We start from the raw sequence: 22,489 nt of genomic DNA on the forward strand, positions 1-22,489 counted from the left end.
GGGGGAGTATTGGAATCAGATGCTCCTCTTAATGAAGCCGGAGCATCTGACAAGTGGTGCGTGTCTGTGTGCCGCACCACAAATCACCACCACAAAGAATTCTGGCTTAAGAAATGCCACAACTCATCATGAATTAGATGATCTGTAGTGCCATGCTTCTTTCTGTTCCCATCTCGTGCCAGCTTCACCCATTTTGAGGGAACTGAGCTAAGCTGTTGTGTCACGTTCCCGTAGAACCTTCATCCCTCCACAGATCCACCCATTGTGATGGAGCTGCTTTGTTCCAATATTTTGCAACTTGTCAAAAGAATTTAGGCCACAATCAGGAGCAGATGGAACAGGAGTGTCCATTTCATGAAGAGAACAGGAATGTCATCTTCGTGGAAAGAACATTGATGAACCCATCATAAAGATAATCATAATAAGAACAATAATCTTTTATATAGGTCTTCTCCCCTCTGTACCAGTCTGTCACTGTAAACGTGTTTACTGTAAATGATATCTATAACTCTGTATGTAACCCCTTTCTCATGTACAGCACCATGGGATTAATGGTGCTGTATAAATAATAATAATAATATAGTGCCAGCATATTCTGCATCACTGTGCAGACAGTAAACACAATCCTGAGCAACACATAGTTCTCCAGTTACACGAGGAGCGAGGGCCTTGATCGCAATCTTACAAGGATAGTTGCAGCGCCCCAGAGTCCTGGTCGTTGCAGTACTGATGCTCCGCCGCTAAGGGGAGTGATGGTACGTCTGATGGCACTGAAGGAGTTCACCTGACCAGGTATCACAGACACCAATACACTTCACAGTCTGGCCTCCAGGGGGAGCAAAGGGCACTATGTATTAGGCCACTCCTCACAATCTGGTAAAACTGGGGGTTGGATAGAAAGTTAGACAGAAGCTGACTGGGTTGGAACCAGGCAACATCCTGTGGCAGAGGGTGTTGCAGGGGAAGATTCAGGGGGGTCCCTGTCAGGGGTGGGATCCTGACAGAGGCCTAGCGGACAAGACAGAACGTTAAGGAACCGCGCCTGCACTACATCGCGGCGGTATCTCAAGAAAGGACAAGAAGCGAGGTTTATTGTGAAGAGTGAGAAACGAGATCATAGCAAAAAGGAGAAAACACCAGTAGGAGTCGTGCTGTAAGATCGAGGCAACATCCTACTGAGGCGCGTAGCCGGTGGCCGGAACGCCGAGGAAGTATTGGGCTCCAAGCATTACTTCAAACCAACGGCAGGACAGTTAATTATAGGTTGGCTGTCTCACCTAAATCACCTAAGCAGACATAGGAGGCAATTGTGGGAGAGGGGCAACACTAGGGTCCCGGAAGAACTCCAGGCCTACCCGTCATACGGGTGCGTCCTATCCATATCATCTGGGGGACGGAGAAGAACATCAGAATAGACACAACAGTTGTGAGGACTATCCCGTGGTGCTCAGCAGGGAAGTACTACAACACACAGGCGCTAGAAGGAAGGCACAGATTTGCACCTGCAAAGGGAACTCTGGAGGTGCCATCGGACCGGCCGGTCTCAGACAGCACTGTTAACCGTACTCCGGATTGAGGATCTTGAAGCCTTCAGTAAAGAGGTAAAGAGACTGCAACCCTGTGTCCTCGTTATTCATCGCGACTTGCACCACGCACCACCATCACACCTTTCATTGGACGCCCCTTAGCAGGGTCACGGACCGGGTCTAGCCACCGTGACAACCCCAGAACTGAGACAGAGAGGCCCGGTACCGAGTACCCCACGGCCCTGCATTTGGGGGCGCTCCAAACTAAGTAGAAGAAAGCACTTGTGATGTACCGTCCGGTCATCAATATAATAAATGACCAACTGACCCCATTCTGTGCCCGGTGGCGAGCATTTTTATAGATACATTTTTGTGCTATGTTAAATGGAACCCGTCACCAGGAATAATGCTATAAACCTGGTGATATGGGGTTAATCTGCAGGTTAGTGTTTTGATGCACGCAGCCGAATGCAACTGGGAGAAAATTATCTTTACTCTCCCTGCCAGCATTCGGTTTCAGTCATGGGGGTGGCGCCGGTTCAGTCACTATGAGTATACAGAGCAGCCGCTGTAACCTCCCCTGGTCCTGACTGATAGCCGCATAGCTCCCAACTGTCCCTCATTCTGCGGGACTGTCCTGGTTTTGAGCCTTTGCCCCGCACCCCCGCACGGGACACTCTGCTTCCCACAGACAGCAGGAGAAGCAGCCGGCACGCCCCCTTGTGTTAAGCCACGCCCCTTACCCTTCTGTATGCGATGTATCAGCCGGTCATCCCTGCACACGCAGAGCCTTACACCACATATTGGCTGCCTGCTCTGTGCGCACAGGACCTGTGAAGGGGGTTGCAACATCTGCCCTTATATGTGCTCCACCAGGGACTTCTTTGTGAATCCTACTAACCAGAGCAGACATAGGTTGAGTTCCTACATTAACTGTAGGACAACCTTGGTCATCTATGCCCTTATTTGCCCATGTCAGCGTGTTTACGTTGGCCAGACATCTCAGGAGTTACGGCGTAGGGTACAGAAACATTTTTCCACCATTCATCTGGCACGCAGTGACTCCTTGAAGGGAAAAGTGCTTACTCCAGTGGCATCTCATTTTTTGGCACACCATGATGGCCAGACTGTGAACACAAAAGTCATTGGGTTGGATAAAGTTCGTACATCTAATAGGGGCGGCATTTACAAACAATTGCTTTTGCGTATGGAGGCTAGATGGATCTTTAATCTTGGTTCCATTGCTCCCGTAGGTCTTAATGAAGATTTGCTTTTTACTGGATTTCTTGGATAAACCTATGTGCTTTCGGTACATCGTGGGACTATGAGAATCTGCCGTTGTCTGTCTTTCTTTATGGACGTGATCTGCAATTCACCATCCCGCTGCATCTGTCATGGACTTCATTTGGATATTGTTCTCATTATTAATGGTGGTTCTTTTCTTTTGCGCAATTGCCTTATTGGATCTCCCTATAATAAGATTCCACCTTTAGCATCTCTTGGTGCTTCAAATGCCAGCTCTTGTTAACTATGGTGAGGTCTCTTATGCGGTCATTGTATTTGGGGGGTTTTGTACTTTTTACTCCATATGTATAACTTATTGGCTCAAGGGGTCGTGCAATAAAGTATAATAAAATGGTATTTGGCTCATGGGGGGTGCTATTTTTTAGCACTGCGCATATTTGGCCTTAGTGGCCCTTCTTTTGTGCTCTCCATTTTTGTATATTGTTCTTTACAATGAATATATTGGCTCTTAGTATCCTGTATGAGCTCATAATCACATTAAATTATCTACATGTTTTGCTGTATATTCTTGATGGTTATATCTTCCTTCTAATAAAACTATGTTTAGTCATCATGTAGATCTCCGTACTTATGTGACTTATAACTGGTGTATGTGAGTTGTGTGCATGTTTAAGTGCCCCCGGGGGATGTCTGATACGAGGTGATTGGTGGTACGTATGCGTTGGTTGGTTATATCTGAGTGGGGGTAGGCAGATTGGCACTATTGTCGCCAAGTTCTACCTGGCATATGGTGGTTTTTATGCTTTTTCCAACATATCGTTCCACATTACCTCTTGTTTCAGTGTTTAATATTATCCACTCTTATATCCCCTTATAGTCTTATATTACCTTGTGCTTCAGTGAACTGTACAACCTCACCTTTTATTGTCATATCCTCTTATGGTTACTATATTCTTCAGCCCTTTATATAATCTGCAACCCATTTTGGCTTGCAGATTATTGTTGACTTTACATTGGAGGTCGTTAATCATTTTATATACATTATGGCTATATATGCTGGTGTTGTTCTATTTATCATTAGGTACTGGGTTTATCATCCAGTTTCGTATGCTCCAATCAGTCAAGCACACTTTTTTTTTGTTGTTGTACTAACATCTCCCCCTCTGGTCCTGCAAGTGCCTATTCTGCCGGCTTCTCCTTGCGCCTGCGCGCTTGTACGGTTTGTACACTCCGGATACTTTTGGTTGCGGGTACTGGTACTTCCGGTTCGCCGCTGTATGCTGTGCCTGAACATTACCACTTGCGCTCCCCTGCGCATGCATGCGCTTACAGACACGGCAATTTACGTATGTTGATAATTTATTTTTGTACCTCTCGGCTTGCCGTTGCCCATTTTCCATGATGTTTTTCTAGTTGCACAGCTGCCGCCTGCGGAATCACTATTCTCTTGCACCGCCTTCCGGTCCATTGCTGGCTGCACACACCGGTATCTAATTAAGCTATTTTGCTTTTCTCTATTTAAGACTGTGTTAGGGCTCAAGTACACATCTTCCCTGACGAAGCCTGGTTCGCCGGGCGATACACGTGGGGCATCACCTCACCAGGTTGTATGTTTATGGGAATTTATTTCCTGTGATATCTGCTGTGACCTAGTGGTACTATTGCATATTTGTGATCCATTGGCTTTTTTTTTTTTTTTTTTTCCTTTGGCTCACCCTCAGGTACTATTTCTTTATGGGACTATCCATTGTGCCTAATATATATATTTTTGTTTGCTTAGGCATCATTTATTGTACCTTTTTCTGGGCACTGTCTCTATACTATATATACAGGTCTGTTATTACACTGTGCTATGGTCCATTTTTCCTGTGTGTCTCTGATGGTGCTTATATGTTTTTAATTATGTTTTTATTGTTTGTGATGTGTTTTTTGAGCTATTAATAAAACAGTTTGTATTTTATACATATTGTCGTTTACTGTTTGCAGGTGTGCGATTCACTGCAGTGATGCTTTTTCTTTTTCTTTTTCTTTGATATAGTCTTTTTATCACTGCCACCGCACCCACAGAAACTTCTTTACATTGTATATGTAGTGCGCCCAATCCTTTCTTGTTGTGCAGGACCTGTGATGAGGTCACAGGAGAGGAGGCGTCAGGGGTCACATGATCGGGACCTCCGTGGATTGCAGGACTCGGCTGTGCTGATTGCCAACTTGCCGCATGGTGCTGCTGGATAAGGTAAGTAAGCTGCCTTGTGTGGGGTCAGGAGGTGTACAGTGTGGATGTAGCAGAGCCATGTGTGTATGAGGTGTATGGAGCGGAGCCGTGCGTGTACGAGGTGTATGGAGTGGAGCTGAATGTGTACGAGGTGTACAGAGCTGAGCCGTGTGGGTATGAGGTGTATGGAGCGGATCCGTGTGTGTATGAGGTGTATGGAGCGGAGCTGAATGTGTACGAGGTGTACGGAGCGGAGCAGTGTGTGCAAAGTGTACGGAGCACAGCCGCGTGTGTAGGAGTAGCTATGTGTGGCCATTATACAGTACAAAGTATCATGTGCGGCCAATATACAGTATGGAGCATCATGTGCGGTCATTATACAGTATGGAGCATCATGTGCGGTCATTATACAGTATGGAGCATCATGTGCGGTCATTATACAATATGGAGCATCACGTGTGGCCAATATACAGTATGGAGCATCATGTGCAGTCATTATACAGTATGGAGCATCATGTGCGGTCATTATACAGTATGGAGCATCATGTGGGGCTATTATACAGTATGGAGCATCATGTGCCGTCATTATACAGTATGGAGCATCATGTGCGGTCATTATACAGTATGGAGCATCATGTGCCGTCATTATACAGTATGGAGCATCATGTGCGGTCAATATACAGTATGGAGCCTCATGTGTGGCCAATATACAGTATGGAGCATCATGTGCGGTCATTATACAGCATGGAGCATCATGTGGGGCTATTATACAGTATGGAGCATCATGTGCCGTCATTATACAGTATGGAGCATCATGTGCCGTCATTATACAGTATGGAGCATCATGTGCGGTCATTATACAGTATGGAGCATCATGTGCCGTCATTATACAGTATGGAGCATCATGTGCCGTCATTATACAGTATGGAGCATCATGTGCGGTCATTATGGAGCGCCCCCAGATGCAGGGCCGCGGGGTGCTCGATACCGGGCCTCTCAGTTTCAGTCCTGGGGTTGTCACGGTGGCTAGACACGGTCCGTGACCCTGCTAAGGGGCGTCCAATGAAAGGTGTGATGATGGTGCGTGGTGCAAGGTGCGATGAATAACGAGGACACAGGGTTGCAGTCTCTTTACCTCTTTACTGAAGGCTTCAGGATCCACAATCCAGAGCACTGCTAACAGGGCTGGCTGAGACCGGCCGGTCCGAAGGCACATCCAGAGTTTCCTTTGCAGGTGGAAATTAGGGCCTACCTTCTAGCGCCTGTGTGTTGTAGTACCTCCCTGCTGAGCACCACGGGATAGTCCTCACAACTGTCGTGTCTGTTTCTGATGTTCTTTCTCACAACTTATGTCTGTTCTGATGTTCTTCTCCGTCCCCCAGATGATATGGCTAGGACGCACCCGTATGACGGGTAGGCCTGGAGTTCTTCCGGGACCCTAGAGTCACCCCTCTCCCACAATTGCCCCCTATGTCTGCTTAGGTGATTTAGGTGGGACAGCCAACCTAAAGTCAACTGTCCTGCCGCTGTTTGAAGTAATGCTTGGAGCCCAATACTTCCTCGGCGTTCCGGCCACCGGCTACGCGCCTCAGTAGGATGTTGCCTCGATCTTAAGGCATGACTCCTACTGGTTCTATTCTCCTTTTTGCTGCGATCTCGTTTCTCACTTCTCCACAATAAACTTCGCTTCGTATCCTTCCTTGAGATGCCGCCGCATTCAAGTGCAGGTGCGGCTCCGTAATGATCTGTCCTGTTCGCTAGGTCACTGTCAGGATCCCACCCCTGACAGGGACCCCCCTGAATCTTCCCCTGCAACACCCTCTGCCACAGGATGTTGCCTGGATCAAACCCAGTCAGCTTCTGTCTAACTTCCTATCCAGCCCCCAGTTTTACCTAAGTGTGAGGAGTGGCCTAATGCATAGAACCCTTTGCTCCCCCTGGTGGCTGAAGTGTGAAATGTAGTGTGTGACTGTGATACCTGGTCAGGTGAACTCCTTAAGTGCCATCAGACGTACCATCACTCCCCTTAGTGGCAGAGCGTCAGTACTGCAACGACCAGGTCTCTGGGGGGCTGCAATTATACAGTATGGAGCATAATGTGTGGTCATTATACAGTATGGAGCATCATGTGTGGCCATTATACAGTATGGAGCATCATGTGCGGTCATTATACAGTATGGAGCATCATGTGGGGCCATTATACAGTATGGACCATCATGTGTGGTCATTATACAGTATGGAACATCACGTGTGGCCATTATACAGTATGGAGCACTGTGTGGCCATATTTTTTTGTTTATAATTATTCTTTATGAAACAGTGTGATAAGCAGTGCTAAATGGGTGTGGTTGGGACGTGGATATGGGTGTGACTAATTATGAATGGGTGTGGTCAGAGGCGTGGCCTAAAATTTGCCACGCTGACTTTGTCCCTCTTTCGCATCTTCAAAAGTTGGGAGGTATGTAGCCAGCCGCAATGTAGAGCTATTGTCAGTCATAGGAGCGGCGCCGGTTCAGTCACTCTGAGTATACAGAGCAGCCGCTGTAACCGCCCCTGCCCCTGACTGATAGCTGTCTGCAATGTAGAGCCAGTGTCAGTCATAGAGGCAGGGTGGCGCCGGTTCAGTCACTGCTCTGAGTATACAGAGGCCACTGTAACCTCCCCCGGCCCTGACTGACAGCCGGCCGCAATGTAGAGCCATTTCAGTCATAGGGGCGGTGCAGGTTCAGTTACTCTGAGTATACAGAGCAGCAGCTGTAACCGCCCCCGGCCCTGACTGATAGCCGGCCGCAATGTAGAGCCAGTGTCAGTCATAGGAGCGGCGCTGGTTCAGTCACTGCTCTGAGTATACAGAGGCCGCTGTAGCCTCCCCTGGCCCTGACTGACAGACAGCCGCAATGTAGAGCCATTGTCAGTCATAGGGGCCGTGCTGGTCCAGTTACTATGAGTATACAGAGCAGCCGTTGTAACCGCCCCCGGCCCTGACTGATAGTCGGCTGCATTGTAGAGCCAGTGTCAGTCATATTGGCAGGGTGGCGCCGGTTCAGTCACTCTGAGTATACAGAACGTGTATACTGTAACCAACCCTGGCTCTTACTGACAGCTGAGCCCCAAAGTAGAGCCAGTGTCAGTCATAGGGGCGGCGCTGGTTCAGTTACTCTGAGTATACAGAGCGGCCATTGTAATCGGCCCTGACTGACAGCCGGATGCAATGTAGAGCCAGTGTCAGTCATAGGGGCGGGGTGGCGCTGGTTCTGTCACTCTGAGTATACAGAGCCCCCACTGTAACTACCCACAGCCCTGACTGATATCTGGCTGCATTGTAGAGCCAGTGTCAGTCATAGGGGCAGGGCGGCGCCGGTTCAGTCACTCTGAGTATACAAAGCGGCTGCTGTATCAGCCCCTGGCACTGACTGACAGCTGAGGCCCAATGTAGAGCAATTGTCAGTCATAGACTCGGCACCACTTCAGTTACTCTGAGTATACTGAGTGGCTGCTTGTAACTGCCCCTGGCCCTGCCTGATAACCGGCTGCAATGTAGAGCCAGTGTCGGTCATAGGGGTGGTGCTGGTTCAGTCACTGCTCTGAGTTTACAGAATGGCCACTGCAACTGCCCCCGGCCCTATCTAACAGCTGGCTGCAATATAGAGTCAGTATCCGTCATGAGGCGGGGCTCATTCCCTCTCCACTCTTAGTATTCAGAATGGCCATTGTAACCATCCCTGGCCCTGACTGACAGCCGGCTGCAATGTAGAGCCAGTGTCAGTCGTGAGGCGGGGCTCATTCCCTCTCCACTCTTAGTAAACAGAATGGCCACTGTAACCAACCCCAGCCCTGACTGACAGCCGGCTGCAATGTAGAGCCAGTGTCAGTCATGAGGCGGGGCTCGTTCCATCTCCACTCTTAGTAAACAGAATGGCCATTGTAACCGTCCCCAGCCCTGACTGACAGCCGGCTGCAATGTAGAGCCAGTGTCAGTCATGAGGCGGGGCTCATTCCATCTCCACTCTTAGTAAACAGAATGGCCACTGTAACCGTCCCCAGCCCTGACTGACAGCCGGCTGCAATGTAGAGCCAGTGTCAGTCTTGAGGCAGGGATCATTCTGTCTCCACTCTTGGTATACAGAATGGCTACTGTAACCATCCCCGGCCCTGACTATCAGCCGGCCGTAATGTAGAGCCATTGTCAGTAATAAGGGCGGCACCGGTTCAGTTACTCTGATTATAAAGAGCGACCGATGTAACCGCCCCTGGCCCTGACTGCTAGCCGGTCAAAATGTAGAGCCAGTGTCATTCATAGGGGCGGCGCCGCTTCAGTCACTATGAGTATACACATAGCTCCCAACCGTCCCTCATACTGCAGGACTGTCCCAATTTTGAGGCTGTGCCCCGCATTCCCACACGGGACTCCACTTTTCCTGCACAGCCAGCAGGAGAAGCAGCCAACTAGCCCCTTGTATTAGGCCACGCCCCTCCATATCTTCTTCCGGTGGTTCAGAGAGGTAGAGAGGACATTCTGAGGTACGTGTGTGTGTACTGAATGGAGCAGTTTGTCCATTATACAGTATTATGTGGGCCATTATACTATATGGAGCATCATGTGTGGCCATTATACAGTATGGAGTACTGTGTGGCCATTATACAGTATGGAACATCATGTGGGGCCATTATACAGTATGGAGAACTGTGTGGCCATTATATAGTATTGAGCATCGTGTGGGGCCATTATATAGTATGGAGCACTGTGTGGCCATTATACAGTATGAAGCATCAAAGTGTGACCATTATACAGTATGGAGCACTGTGTAGCCATTATACTGTACGCAGCATCATGTGGGGCCATTATACTGTATGAAGTACTGTGTGGCCATTATACAGTATTGAGCATCATGCGTGGCCATTATACAGATTGGAGCATCATGTGTGGCCATTATAATGTATGGAGCATCATGGGGGGCCATTATACAGTATGGAGCATCACTTGTAGCTATTATACCAACAGGCCAGACCGCGTATCAAATATAAGAGTTGGGGGTCACTTAGGGAATAGTGATCACAAAATAATAAGTTTTCAGGTCTCCTTTAATAAGATGTGTAGTAGAGGGGTGACAAGGACACTAAACTTCAGGAGGGCAAATTTCCAACGGATGAGAGAGGATCTTGGTGCAATTAACTGGGACGATATCCTGAGACATAAAAATACACAAAGAAAATCGGAGACGTTTATTAGCATCCTGGATAGGACCTGTGCACAGTATATACCGTATGGGAAGAAACATACTAGAAATAGGAGGAAACCAATATGGCTAAATAGAGCTGTAAGGGGCGCAATAAGTGACAAAAAGAATATAGAGAATTAAAGGAAGTAGGTAGTGAGGAGGCATTAAATAAATATAGAAACTTACATCAATTCTGTAAAAAGCAAATCAAGGCAGCAAAGATTGAGACAGAGAGACTCATTGCCAGAGAGAGCAAAAATAATCCCAAAATATTCTTTAACTACGTAAATAGTAAGAAACTGAACAATGATAGTGTTGGACCCCTTAAAAATAGTCTGGGTGAAATGGTGGATGAGGATGAGGAAAAAGCCAATATGCTAAATGACTTTTTTTCATCAGTATTTACAAAAGAAAATCCCATGGCAGCCAATATGACTAGTGATAAAAATTCCCCATTAAGTGTCACCTGCTTAACCCAGCAGGAAGTACGGCGGAGTCTAAAAATCACTAAAATTGACAAATCTCCGGGCCCGGATGGGATCCACCCCCGAGTACTGCAGGAACTAAGTACAGTCATTGATAGACCGTTATTTGTAATCTTTAAAGAGTCCATAATAACAGGGTCTGTACCACAGGACTGGCGTATAGCAAATGTGGTGCCAATATTCAAAAAGGGGACAAAAACTGAACTCGGAAATTATAGGCCAGTAAGCTTCACCTCTACTGTGGGTAAAATCCTGGAGGGCATTCTAAGGGATACTATACTGGAGTATCTGAAGAGGAATAACCTCATGACCCAGTATCAGCACGGGTTTACTAGGGACCGTTCATGTCAGACTAATCTGATCAGCTTCTATGAAGAGGTAAGTTCCGGACTGGACCAAGGGAGCCCAGTGGATGTAGTGTATATGGACTTTTCAAAAGCTTTGATACGGTGCCACACAAAAGGTTGATACATAAAATGAGAATAATGGGGATAGGGGAAAATATGTGTCAGTGGGTTGAGAGCTGGCTCAGGGATAGGAAACAAAGGGTGGTTATTAATGGAGCACACTCGGACTGGGTCGCGGTTAGCAGTGGGGTACCACAGGGGTCAGTATTGGGCCCTCTTCTTTTTAACATATTTATTAATGACCTTGTAGGGGGCATTCAGAGTAGAATTTCAATATTTGCAGATGACACTAAACTCTGCAGGGTAATCAATACAGAGGAGGACAATTTTATATTACAGGATGATTTATGTAAACTAGAAGCTTGGGCTGATAAATGGCAAATTAGCTTTAATGGGGATAAATGTAAGGTCATGCACTTGGGTAGAAGTAATAAAATGTATAACTATGTGCTTAATTCTAAAACTCTGGGCAAAACCGTCAATGAAAAAGACCTGGGTGTATGGGCGGATGACAAACTCCTATTCAGTGGCCAGTGTCAGGCAGCTGCTACAAAGGCAAATAAAATAATGGGATGCAGTAAAAGAGGCATAGATGCTCATGAGGAGAACATAATTTTACCTCTATACAAGTCACTAGTGCGACCACACTTAGAATACTGTGCACAGTTCTGGTCTCCGGTGTATAAGAAAGACATAGCTGAACTAGAGCGGGTGCAGAGAAGAGCGACCAAGGTTATTAGAGGACTGGGGGGTCTGCAATACCAAGATAGGTTATTACACTTGGGGCTGTTTAGTTTGTAAAAACGAAGACTAAGGGGTGATCTTATTTTAATGTATAAATATATGAGGGGACAGTACAAAGACCTTTCTGATGATCTTTTTAATCATAGACCTGAGACAGGGACAAGGGGGCATCCTCTACGACTGGAGGAAAGAAGGTTTAAGCATAATAACAGACGCGGATTCTTTACTGTAAGAGCAGTGAGACTATGGAACTCTCTGCCGTATGATGTTGTAATGAGTGAGTCATTACTTAAATTTAAGAGGGGACTGGATGCCTTTCTGGAAAAGTATAATGTTACAGGGTATATACACTAGATTCCTTGATAGGGCGTTGATCCAGGGAACTAGTCTGATTGCTGTATGTGGAGTTGGGAAGGAATTTTTTTCCCCAAGGAGCGTACTCTTTGCCACGTGGTTTTTTTTGCCTTCCTCTGGATCAACATGTTAGTGCATGTTAGGTTAGGCTATGGGTTGAACTAGATGGACTTAAAGTCTTCCTTCAACCTTAATAACTATGTAACTATGTAACTATACTGTATGGAGCACTGTGTGGCCATTATACAGTATTGAGCATCATACGTGGCCATTATACAGTATGGAGCATCATTTGTAGCTATTATACTGTATGAAGCACTGTGTGGCCATTATACAGTATTGAGCATCATACGTGGCCATTATACAGTATGGTGCATCATGTGTGGCCATTATTTTGTGCGCAGCATCATGTGGGACCATTATACAGTATGGAGCACTGTGTGGCCATTATACAGTATTGATCATCATGTGTGGCCATTATACAGTATGGCGCATCATGTGTCAGTGGCCATTATACTGTACGCAGCATCATGTGGGGCCATTATACAGTATGCAGCACTGTGTGGCCATTATACAGTACTGAGCATCATATTTGGCCATTATACAGTATGCAGCACTGTTTGGACATCTTACAGTTTTGAGCATCATGCGTGGACATTACACAGTATGGAGCACTGTGTGGCCATTTTACAATATTGAGAATCATGTGGGGCCATTGTACAGTATGGAGCACTCTTTGGCCATTATACTGTACGCAGCATCATGTGGGCCCATTATATTGTATGGAGCACTGTGTGGCCATGATATAATATTGAACATCATGTGGGCCATTATACTGTATGGAGCATCATGTGTGGCCATTATACAGTATGGAGCACTGTATGGCCATTTATTCAGAATGGATCTTTAAGTGTGGCCATTATACAGTATGGAGCACTGTGTGGCCATTATACAGTATGGAGCACAGTGGCCATTATACAGTATGGAGCACTGTGTGGCCATTATACAGTTTTGAGCATTGTGTGTGGCCATTATATAGTATTGAGCATAATGTGTGGTGATTATACAGTATGGAGCACTGTGTGGCCATTATACAGTTTTGAGCATCATGTGGGGCCATTATACAGTATGGAGCATCATGTGGGGCCATTATACAGTATGGAGCACTGTGTGGCTATTATACAGATTTGAGCATCATGTGTGGCCATTATACAGTATGGAGCATCATGTGTGGCCATCATGTCTGGCCATTATACAGTATGGAGCACTATGTGCTGCCATTATCCAGTATGGAGCACTGTGTGGCCATTATACAGTATGGACCATCATGTGTGGCCATTATACAGTATGCAGCATCATGTGGGGCCATTATACTGTATGCAGCATCATGTGTGGCCATTATACAGTATGGAGCACTGTGTGGCCATTATACAGTATGGAGCACTGTGTGGCCATTGTACAGTATGGAGCACTGTGGGACCATTATACAGTATGGAGCATTATGTGTGGCCATTATACAGTGTGGAGCACTGTGTGGCCATTATACAGTATGGAGTATCATGTGTGGCCATTATACAGTATGGAGCACTGTGTGGCCATTATACAGTATGAAGCACTGTGTGGTCATTATACAGTATGGAGCACTGTGTGGTCATTATACAGTATGGAGCACTATGTGGCCATTATACAGTATGGAGCACTGTGTGGCCATTATACAGTATTGAGTATCATGTGTGGCCATTATACAGTATGGAGCCCTGTGTGGCCATTATACAGTATGGAGCCCTGTGTGGCCATTATACAGTATGGAGCCCTGTGTGGCCATTATACAGTATGGAGCCCTGTGTGGCCATATTTTTTCTGTTTATAATTATTGTTTATGAAACAGTGTGATCAGCAGTGCTAAATGGGTATGGTTGAGGCGTGGATATGGGTGTGACTAGTTGTGAAATGGGTGTGGTCAGAGGCGTGTGCTAAAATTTGCTGCCGTGTCTCCTTCGGCGCATGCCACGACTATGCCCAGCACGTGCGCACTATTGATGCGTTAGTGCAATTTATTTGACAGTTGAATAAAATGACGCATCAGTCTATGCATGCCACGACTATGCCATCCACAAAAATGGAAAAGTATCTCTCTCTTGCGGTCTCTCTCTCACGTCCGTTCTCTCTTGTGCTCTCTCACACTCTTGCTCATGTGCTCTATCTCTTTCATGCTCACTCTCACTCTCTCTCACTCACTTTCTCTCTTGTGCCCATGTGCTGTATCTCTCTTTCGTGCTTACTTTTGCTCTCGCTCACACATTCTTACTCTCTTGCGCACTTTCCCTTGTGCTGTCTCTTGTGCTGTCACTCACTCTCGTGCTCTTCCTCTCTCTTGCGCACTTTCCCTTGTGCTGTCTCTTGTACTGTCTCTTGTGCTGTCTCTCGCTCACTATCGTGCTCTTGCTCTCTCCCTCTTTCCTCAAACCCCTTCACTCTCGCCTTCTGCCGTTGAAGCCGCTGCTGCTCCAATGAATGTTGCTCTAGCCGACGTCCTTGTGTGCGCTGACTCCTGTGCAGGCGCCGGAGGATTCGGGTAGAAGACACATCTCCAGTTATATTATAGATGGGGGTATTCAAATCTAGCTGCATCTGCCATCATCAGCCAGGACCTGTAGAACCACAACTGCCAAGTGGTATGAACACATGGAGGAGGTGGAGACGGATGAATAGAAGAGACCAGATTCTGAGGAAAATATAGAAAGGGGGAACAGGGAAGCGTTAGGGTATGTTTCCATGGTAAGGATTGCATCAGGATTTGCTCAGGATTTGATGCAGGTAAAATCTGCACCTGAGGTCACTGGCAGGTCACCTGCATTTTTGATGCGTTTTTCATGCGTTTTTTTTTCATGCGGATTTGTGTGTGTTTTTGTAAGCTCAATAAAGATATACAAAAAAAAAGAATGGTGATGTAATTTCTTGTCCATCCTCTTCATTTACATACTCCATTGAAGAATAATGTTTAAACACACAGACAGATAGATGATAGATAGTGTGATGCAGTGACCCCTGTAACAGGTAGGGGGCACTGCATGGTCTCCCCAGTATATGCACGGAGGTGTATTGAGGCCATGAGAGTGCATGGCAGTTGCATGTGCAGCGTCCCAGAGTCCTGGTCGTTGCAGTAATATTATTCTTCCACCAGGGGGAGTGATATTACGTCTGAAGGTAATAAAGTAGATCTCTTCACCAGGTAAATACAATGTATGCAACATGTTCACACTCCAGACCAGAAGGGGGAGCTCTAAGCCTGTTTAAGGTGAACTCCCCTATATAACATCCTGATCTGGAGGGAAAATGGGTGGAGACTTCAGTTCCTGTCAGGAGGACAGAGCGAGAGGAAGAGTCCTGGAGCCTGAAGTGCTGCAACTCCTGGAAGAAGACACTAAAGTGAACAGATTGCAGAGAGTGTGCAGGAAAGCAGAGCACAGGAAAGGAATATCAGAGGGAGATCAGCCAGGAACAAGCTGCTTCCCTCTGAGGCGCAGTAATCCGGTAGCCAGGATACCGAGGGAGTAAGGATCTCTACTCTTTACTTCAGAGACTGGCAGGACAGTTAATTCCACATTGGCTGCCAGACCTTATACCCAGGAGGCACGGTGGGGGCTGGGTGTTGTGAATTCTGCTCTTGGGCTCCCTCCGGTGGTTGTTGGTGGTAGTGCAGTTGTCTTGGGGTTGTAATCCGGGCAGGTGTTTCTGCTGATTGCAGCTCTATTAGGTATTTAGGTGTGCAGGATCCATGAGTCTGTGCCAGTTGGCCATTGTACTTGGAGGGATTGCATCTCTCTCTGGCTCCTCATGCCTTGCTGCCAAATTCAGCTAAGATAAGTGTCTGTTTTTTGTCTCTGTGCACACATGCAGTGTGCTTGCAATTCAGTGCAATTTATTGTGTTTTTGTCCAGCTTAGACTTTGTTTGGATTTTTCAGTCATGCTGGATTCTCAGGAGATGCAGATATACTTTCTATGTCTTTAGTTAGATGTGGAATATTTGTATTATCTGCTGTGGGTATTTTTAGGATTTTAATACTGACCGCTTAGAATTCTGTCCTATCCTTTTCTATTTAGCTAGAAGTGCCTCTTTTGCTAAATCCTGTTTTTCTGCCTGCGTGTGTCTTTCCTCTTATACTCACAGTCAATATTTGTGGGGGGCTGCCTATCCTTTGGGGTTCTGCTCTGAGGCAAGATAGAATTCCCAATTCCATCTATAGGGGTATTTAGTCCTCCGGCTGTGTCGAGATGTCTAGGACGTGTTAGGTACATCCCACGGCTACTTCTAGTTGCGGTGTCAGTTTAGGGTTTGCGGTCAGTACAGGTACCACCTACTCCTGAGGCATATAATCTTGTTCGTATTAAGCAGGGTGACGAATGGAAAACTGCGTTTAATACGCCCGAAGGCCATTTTGAATACCTTGTGATGCCATTCGGGCTCTCTAATGCTCCATCTATTTTTCAGTCCTTCATGCATGATATCTTCCGGAATTATCTTGATAAATTCATGATTGTATATTTGGATGACATCTTAATTTTTTCCGATGATTGGGAGTCTCATGTGAAACAGGTCAGGATGGTATTTCAGATCCTTCGTGATAATGCTTTGTTTGTCAAGGGGTCTAAGTGTCTCTTTGGAGTGCAGAAGGTTTCTTTTTTGGGCTTCATTTTTTCTCCTTCATCTATAGAGATGGATCCGGTTAAGGTTCAGGCCATTCATGATTGGATTCAGCCCACATCCGTGAAGAGCCTTCAGAAATTTTTGGGCTTTGCTAATTTTTATCGCCGTTTCATTGCTAACTTCTCCAGTGTGGTTAAACTCCTGACCGATTTGACGAAGAAAGGCGCTGATGTAACGAATTGGTCCTCTGTGGCTGTCTCTGCCTTTCAGGAGCTTAAACGCCGATTTACTTCTGCCCCGGTGTTGCGTCAGCCAGATGTTTCTCTTCCGTTTCAGGTTGAGGTTGACGCTTCTGAGATTGGGGCAGGGGCCGTTTTGTCTCAGAGGAATTATGATGGTTCCTTGATGAAACCGTGTGCTTTCTTTTCCCGTAAGTTTTCGCCTGCTGAACGCAATTATGATGTCGGCAATCGGGAGTTGTTAGCTATGAAGTGGGCGTTTGAGGAATGGCGACATTGGCTTGAGGGAGCCAAGCACCGTATTGTGGTCTTGACTGATCATAAAAATCTAATTTACCTCGAATCTGCCAAACGGCTGAATCCTAGACAGGCTCGATGGTCCCTGTTTTTCTCCCGTTTTGATTTCGTGGTTTCATATCTTCCGGGTTCTAAGAATATTAAGGCTGATGCCCTCTCTAGGAGTTTTTTGCCTGATTCTCCTGAGGTACTTGAGCCGGTCGGCATTCTGAAGGAAGGGGTGGTCCTTTCTGCCATTTCCCCTGATTTGCGACGGGTTCTGCAGGAATTTCAGGCTGACAAACCTGACCGCTGTCCAGTGGGGAAACTCTTTGTTCCTGATAGATGGACTAGTAGAGTGATTTCTGAGGTTCATTGTTCTGTGTTGGCTGGCCATCCTGGTATTTTTGGTACCAGAGATTTGGTTGGTAGGTCCTTTTGGTGGCCTTCTTTGTCGCGTGATGTGCGTTCTTTTGTGCAGTCCTGTGGGACTTGTGCGCGGGCCAAGCCTTGTTGTTCCCGTACTAGTGTGTTGCTTTTGCCTTTGCCGGTCCTTGAGAGGCCCTGGACGCATATTTCTATGGATTTTATTTCAGATCTTCCAGTTTCCCAGAGGATGTCTGTTATCTGGGTGGTTTGTGACCGGTTTTCTAAGATGGTTCATTTGGTGCCTTTGCCTAAATTGCCTTCCTCTTCTGATTTGGTTCCGTTGTTTTTTCAGCATGTGGTTCGTTTGCATGGTATTCCGGAGAATATTGTGTCTGACAGAGGTTCCCAGTTTGTTTCTAGGTTTTGGCGGGCCTTTTGTGCTAGGCTGGGCATTGATTTGTCTTTTTCTTCCGCATTTCATCCTCAGACAAATGGCCAGACCGAGCGAACTAATCAGACTTTGGAGACTTATTTGAGATGCTTTGTGTCTGCTGATCAGGATGCTTGGGTGGCTTTCTTGCCATTGGCCGAGTTTGCCCTTAATAATCGGGCTAGTTCGGCTACCTTGGTTTCGCCCTTCTTTTGTAATTTTGGTTTTCATCCTCGTTTTTCTTCGGGGCAAGTTGAACCTTCTGATTGTCCTGGTGTGGATTCTGTGGTTGACAGGTTGCAGCAGATTTGGGCTCAGGTGGTGGACTATTTGGTGTTGTCTCAGGAGGAGGCTCAGCGTTTTGCTAACCATCGTCGGTGTGTTGGTTCCCGGCTTCGGGTTGGGGATTTGGTCTGGTTGTCTTCCCGTCATGTTCCTATGAAGGTTTCTTCCCCTAAGTTTAAGCCTCGGTTTATTGGTCCTTATAGGATTTCTGAGATTATCAATCCGGTGTCTTTTCGTTTGGCCCTTCCGGCCTCTTTTGCCATCCATAATGTTTTCCATAGATCTTTATTGCGGAAATATGTGGTGCCCGTTGTTCCCTCTGTTGATTCTCCTGCTCCTGTGTTGGTTGATGGGGAGTTGGAGTATGTGGTTGAGAAGATTTTGGATTCTCGCTTTTCGAGGCGGAGGCTTCAGTACCTTGTCAAATGGAAGGGTTATGGCCAGGAGGATAATTCTTGGGTTTTTGCCTCTGATGTCCATGCTGCTGATTTGGTTCGTGCCTTTCATCTGGCTCGTCCTGATCGGCCTGGGGGCTCTGGTGAGGGTTCGGTGACCCCTCTTCAATGGGGGGTACTGTTGTGAATTCTGCTCTTGGGCTCCCTCCGGTGGTTGTTGGTGGTAGTGCAGTTGTCTTGGGGTTGTAATCCGGGCAGCAGTTTCTGCTGATTGCAGCTCTATTAGGTATTTAGGTGTGCAGGATCCATGAGTCTGTGCCAGTTGTCCATTGTACTTGGAGGGATTGCATCTCTCTCTGGCTCCTCATGCCTTGCTGCCAAATTCAGCTAAGATAAGTGTCTGGTTTTTTGTCTCTGTGCACACATGCAGTGTGCTTGCAATTCAGTGCAATTTATTGTGTTTTTGCCCAGCTTAGACTTTGTTTGGATTTTTCAGTCATGCTGGATTCTCAGGAGATGCAGATATACTTTCTATGTCTTTAGTTAGATGTGGAATATTTGTATTATCTGCTGTGGGTATTTTTAGGATTTTAATACTGACCGCTTAGAATTCTGTCCTATCCTTTTCTATTTAGCTAGAAGTGCCTCTTTTGCTAAATCCTGTTTTTCTGCCTGCGTGTGTCTTTCCTCTTATACTCACAGTCAATATTTGTGGGGGGCTGCCTATCCTTTGGGGTTCTGCTCTGAGGCAAGATAGAATTCCCAATTCCATCTATAGGGGTATTTAGTCCTCCGGCTGTGTCGAGATGTCTAGGACGTGTTAGGTACATCCCACGGCTACTTCTAGTTGCGGTGTCAGTTTAGGGTTTGCGGTCAGTACAGGTACCACCTCTCCTTAGAAAGTCTCTCATGCGGCCCCAAGGTTACCAGATCATAACAGCTGGGGCGTGATAGAGTCCCTGTAAAAAAAAGCCTCAGGCCATCAGTCATACGGGTTTGTCCTATCCATACCATCTGGGGGACAGAGAGAAAGAGACATTCCATCTACAATAGTTGTGAGGACCTTACCGAGAAGCTCAGCAGGGAGGTACTACAACACACAGGCGCTAGAGGAAAGCTACTGATTTCCACCTGGATAAGGGGGCTCTGGATTTGCCTTCAGACCAGCCGGACTCTGCCTATCCTGTGGTCCGTACTCTGGACTGTGGACACTGAAGCCTTCAGTAAAGGTAATGAGACTGCAACCTTGTGTCCTCGTTATTCACTGCGCCTCTCACCATCCACTATCTACACTCTGGGAAGCCCTGGGGATATACTTCACCTGTGGGAAGGTATACCATCTCAGCTGCCATAACATCACCCCAGCGGGCCCCTTAGAGCAGCGTCAGTCACCCTGACCGAATACCACAGGTGGCGTCATGAACTACCCCTTTAAAGACCTTTCCCCAAACCATAAAAACTCTTTTCTTTATTGGACGTCCATCAAAGGGCCACGGACTGGGTCAGGCCACCGTGACATCCCCCGAACCGAAGTACCCCATTGCCCTAACGGGGCGCTCCACATGCATGGATGTGATAATGAGACAAAGTCAGGCAGTGTGGTGAAAGGCCGGTATGTGTGTCACAGAGGAAGACACTGCGCTGCCAGCCTGAAATGTTGTGTTCTGGGAAATGTAGTACCACAAGTAATTGTGTAATTCTAAAGGGAGGCTGGCAGGGCTAGTTATGAGAGATGGGCAGGTCAAACTAGCCACACACCCACACTCCCACCCAGGGGAGTGGTTACAGGTATGTAATGTGACCAGGGTGTGGGTCACATGTTCTGAGTGAGGGGACCTGAATGGTCCATGTGCAAGGTCCTGGTAGAAACCTCGGTGTTGGGTGTGCTAGCCCTGAAGAGCACATGGTGGGACTTTGCTACTGGTGGCCTGGGTATTGGATGGTCCTAGCCGGGGATGGAAATCCTGAATAGTACCTGGACTGGCCCCCTGTGTGATCCTGAGTAACCTTGGTGTTGGGAGGTCCTGGGAGTAGGACTGGATCCCTGAACAGCACGAGGTGAGGACCAGGATCTGCAGAGCCAGTGACAGCTACTGTGTGGGGAAGCTACAGTCCTTCGGTGGGTCTGGAACTGACTAGTGTGTGCTGGCCAGGCAAGTTGGTGATCCCCGTAGGCAGCTTCTCCAGAGAACATGACCCGTGTGGTACTGCCAGTGAAAAACTGCAACGTTGACAAGCAGGTAATACCAGACTGTGTGTGTTTGGCTCCAGAGCGAGCCTGAATATTGGACTCGACCAAGAGTGTAAGGTCACAGTCCTGGTGGAGCAGAGCCACGCTGTGAACATTGTTACTTTGTTTTGCCATGCTATGAAGGCTGTTAATTTGTGTTTTGTGCTACTGGGGTTTATGGAATAATAAAACCCAGCTGAACTTTTGAAGAAAAACGTCTTGCTGTGTGTTATATCGCTGCCAAGCGAGTATTCCCCAACCCGTAAGTAAGTGCAATCTTACAATAGATAATAGATAGATGATAGATAATAGATAGATAGATTGATAATACCAAGCCCGGTGTTTAGTATATCTATAGATATATCTATCTATAAATATATCTATAGATAGATTATCCATCTATATATATAATCATCTAAGGGTCTGTTTGTCTGTAACGGAAATACCGTGTCGCTGATTGGTCGCGCCAGCCGCCCGCGAACAATCAGCTACTGGCGCAGTCCAGCTGCTAATTGGCGCAGGATTTAAACCACGCTTCGCTGATTGGTCGCGCCTGGCCGGCCACGAACAATCAGCGATATTGCAGCGGGATTTAAACACCACTTTGTAAATAAACTACATACATATTCTAGAATACCTGATGCGTTAGAATCGGGCCACCATCTAGTAGATATGTAATAGCAAGGCCGATGTTTATTAATGAACGTTTAATTAAAAAAAACGGGAAAAAAATGGCGTGAGCTCCCGCGCAATATTCTGCGCCACAGGGGGAAAGCCGATGGCCGGGGGCCAATGTTTGTAACCTGGGAAGGGGGTAATACCCATTGCTCCTCTCTAGGCTATGAATATCAGCCCGCAGCTGTCTGCGTAGCCTTTACTGGCTATTAAATTAGGGGGACCCCCAAAAAATGATGTGGGGTCCCCCTATATTTTATAACCAGAAAGGCTATGCAGACAGCTGCAGGCTGATATTCATAGCCTAGAGAGGGGCCATGGTTATTTCCCCCCCGGCTACAAATACCAGCCCCCAGCCGCCCCAGAAATGGCACATCTGAAAGATGCGCCAATTCCGGCACTTAGCCCCTCTCTTCCCACTCCCCTGTAGCGGTGGGATATGGGGTAATAAGGGGTTAATGTCACCTTACTATTGTAAGGTGACATTAACCCTGGTTAATAATGGAGAGGTGTCAATAAGACACCTATCCATTATTAATCCTAGAGTAGTGAAAGAGTTAAAAAAAAGACACAGCCAGAAAAAAGTATTTTAATATTCTTAATTTCACCATACTTACCATACTCGATCGCCTGCAAAAAATTAAAAATAATAAACCAACCGTACACTACCTTTCCGCCATAGTCCAATTAATAACAAGTGTCCCACGATGATCTCCCCTATAGAACAGTGACATCGGGTGATGTCA

The sequence above is a fragment of the Ranitomeya variabilis genome, chromosome 1 (genome assembly GCF_051348905.1).
Source record: "Ranitomeya variabilis isolate aRanVar5 chromosome 1, aRanVar5.hap1, whole genome shotgun sequence".
NCBI classification, from domain to species: domain Eukaryota; kingdom Metazoa; phylum Chordata; class Amphibia; order Anura; family Dendrobatidae; genus Ranitomeya; species Ranitomeya variabilis.